The sequence below is a fragment of the Otolemur garnettii genome, unplaced genomic scaffold, assembly GCF_000181295.1.
Source record: "Otolemur garnettii isolate 467f Iridium unplaced genomic scaffold, OtoGar3 scaffold00072, whole genome shotgun sequence".
NCBI classification, from domain to species: domain Eukaryota; kingdom Metazoa; phylum Chordata; class Mammalia; order Primates; family Galagidae; genus Otolemur; species Otolemur garnettii.
In genome coordinates this window covers 7,109,592-7,113,223 of record NW_003852467.1, presented here as the reverse complement: position 1 = coordinate 7,113,223, position 3,632 = coordinate 7,109,592, and positions in this window count along the sequence as shown.

Here is a 3,632-nt window from a genome sequence, read left to right as displayed (position 1 = left end):
CCTGCCACAATGCCCGGCTATTTTTTGGTTGCAGCTGGCATTGTTTGGCGGGCCCGGGCTGGATTCGAACCCACCAGCTTAGGTGTATGTGGCTGGCGCCTTAGCCACTTGAGCCACAGGCACCGAGCCTAAACAGGAGATTTAAAAATGCTTTAAGGGACTCTCAACAGTAATAAGACAAACTTATAGTAAAGTGTAAATATGGATTAGTAGTATTATCAAATAATTTATTTAACTAGTAAATCAGTAAGACTGTAAACTCTGTAAGGGTGAAAACAGCATCTATCTGGTTGACTAAAATAGAATCTGGCACATAATAGATCACTCATAAATAGTCACTGAATTAGTAAATGAAAAATGGCTAGAAAGTGACCAATGCAGGTAGATCAGTTAATTCGTTTTCAGTTTCCAGTAATAAGATACCCAAATCACAGTGCCTTAAACTGAAAACACATTTAATTATTTCATGTAACTAATAGTCTGGAGATAGGTAGTTTCAGGGTTGAGATTCAGCTCAGCAGTATTTTTTTTTGATACTTCTAGTTTTTTATTAATGCCGTTTTTCTTTTCTATACCGGTATGTGGAATAGACTCAAAACATGATTTTTCCCTTTCATGGTGTTAGCTTGTTGAACAGTTAGTTTGTTACATCAGGTTTTAACTAAAAACCTATTCTCAGCAAAATCAAACTAAATTCTAAGTAACTCAGGGGCTAATATATAGTGTATGGTTAATCTAATTTCTTTTTCACAGAGACAGTTATCCAGATTTTTAGTTCTTTCAACACTGTTTATTTTGTTGGTTATCTAGAACAATTCTATGTAATAAAAATATGCAAACCACACATGCAATTTTTAATTTTCCACACATAAAAAAAAGAGGCACTTTACCTTATAAATGCAATCAATGTAACCTTGTATCCTCAATAAATCCCCAACAATAAAAAAAAATGTATTTAAGTTCCCCCAAAAGATAAAACATAAAAAGGTACAGTTTTGATAATGTATTTTCAATATAATATAACCACACTATTGTTTCGACCTGTATTCAACATAAAAATATTAAGGAGAAATTTCATATTATTTTTTCATACTGAAGTTTTGTTATCTGACAAATATTTTCTATTTTAGCACATCTCAGTGAGGACTAGCTACATTTTAAGTCCTCATGTGATAGATTGCGTCAACATATTGGGCAGCACTGATCTAAAAGGAAAAATTGGGTATTTCGTCCAAGTTTTTGTTTAAATAAAAACTTATTAAACTTCAAGCGAATATTAATTATTCTTATCAGTCTCTGGAGAGTTTTTCCTCTCCCGAAAATTTGTGATATTTTAAAACCAGGTATACGGTCTATGTTCAAAATTACGTTATAGCCGGGCACAGTGGCTCACGCTTATAATCCTAGCATTCTGGGTGGCCAAGGCAGGTGGGTAGCCTGAGTTCACTGTCTGGAGACCAGCCTGAGCCAGAGCTAGAGCTCATCTCTAAAAAAAACATAACTGGGCATTGTGCCTATAGTCCCAGTTACTTGGGAGGCTGAAACAGAGAATTGATTGAGCCCAAGAGTTTGATGTTGCTATGAGTTGTGACTGCCACGGCATTCTACCAAGTGCGACAAAGTGAGACTCTGTCTCCAAAATAAAAATAAATAAATACATAATAAAATAAAATAAAATTAGAGATGAAAAATTATAGCTCTATCTTTGTTGTATCCTGACATTTCTATTTGCAATAAAGTTGTATTAACAAAGACAGAGCTCTTTGTGAATATAGTAAGAATTTTAGTTACTAAAAAAAAAGGAAAAAACATTACTTCAATATGGAGGTCTTAACATAAATAATAGTGTAAAATTATTTCAAGAATATCCTTACATTTCACTAAGAAATATTTGCCATAATACTCTTGTAAGAAAATAACTGAAATTTCATGGATGCCTACTTAATAAAAAGAAAAACAACTTGGAACATCTTCAGAGAGAAGGCACTCACACCTGAGTGAAAGAAGAGTGCAGGCCACCAAGAAATAGAAAAAAAAATAAGAATAAAAAGAAAAACAGCATATACAAAAATCTGAAAGCTTTTTGAATTTCATGCTGAAATTTGGCATGAAAGCTAAGTAATTTTCTCTTTTTTTGTTGAGACAGAGTCTCACTGTGTTGCCCTCAGTAGAGTACTGTGACATCATAGCTCACAGCAACCTCAAACTCTTGGGCTTAAGTGATTCTCTTACCTCAGCCTCCCAAGCAGCTGGGACTACAGGTGCCCACCACAACACCCGGCTATTTTTATTTTATTTTATTTTTTTTTTTTAGAGACAGAGTCTCACTTTGTTGCCCTCAGAGAGTGCTCTGGGATCACAGCTCACAGCAACCTCCATCTCTTGGGCTTAAGCGATTCTCTTGCCTCAGCCTCCCTAGTAGCTGGGACCACAGGTGCCCGCCACAACACCCAGCTATTTTTTGTTGCAGTTTGGCCAGGGCCGGGTTTGAACCCACCACCCTCGGTATATGAGGCCGGCACCCTACTCAATGAGCCACAGGCACTGCTCAGCCTGGCTATTTTTTGTTGTTGTTGCAGTTGTCATAGTTGCTTTAGCTGGCCGGGGCCAGGTTCAAACCAGCCAGCCTCAGTGTATGTGGCCGGCGCCTACCCACTGAGCTAAGGGCGCTGCCAGAAAGCTAAGTAAATTTAAATCGCCTGTGTTTGGGGGCCTCAGTGGTTTCAACCCCGTATCATCCCATAAAGAAAATCTCTCATAAGCCAATGCAATTATATGTGCTTTAAGGCTTATGACAACCTAGCTCTCCCCCAGTTCCATATACTTTTTGGAAAAAATAATAAATTCAATTTTTTGAAATAATTTGTTACTGTACACGAAGGATTATGACAAACATCTTTCTAATGATAAAAATAGTGCTTATATCAACATAAAAATATCAAGAGAAATATTAGAGAATCCTAGAAAATTAGCTATATTTTCAAATGTCAAAAGGCGGAAGGAAATAATGTGTCATGGCAGGCTCTAACATGGCACCCAGTGACCTCTGCCTCTTAGTATTTGTGCCCTTGCATAATCTTGTCCCCTTGAGAATGGGCAAGACTTGTAACTTCTTTCTAACAAATAGAATATGTCAAGGATGACAGAATGTCACTTCTATACTTAGGCTACGTAAGATTATGACTTTTGCCTTGCTAGCAATCTCTCTATTTCTAGGTCTCTTTTTCTCTCTTTGGCTTTCTGGCTTTGATAAGGCAAATCGCCATGTTGCTAAGGTACCTGTGGCAAGGAAATGAGGGCGGCCAACAGACATTAAGACTTGAAGGGCCTCCCTCCAACAATCCACACTGAACTAAATCCTGCCAATAATGAAGTGAGCTTGGGAGCAGATTTTTCTCTAACCAAGCTTTCAAATAAGACCCTTGCCCGGGTCAAGACCTAGAGTGCAGCCCTCATAAGAGACACCGAGGCCGAGAATCTAGATAAACCAAGCCCATACGCCTGACATGTCCTGAAATTTTAAAAAGCATATTTTGTTTTAAGCCTCTACATTTATGGTAATCTGTTAGGCAGAAGTAGGTAACTAATATATAATCATATAAACTTTTAAAGAAACAAATAGGATGATATAT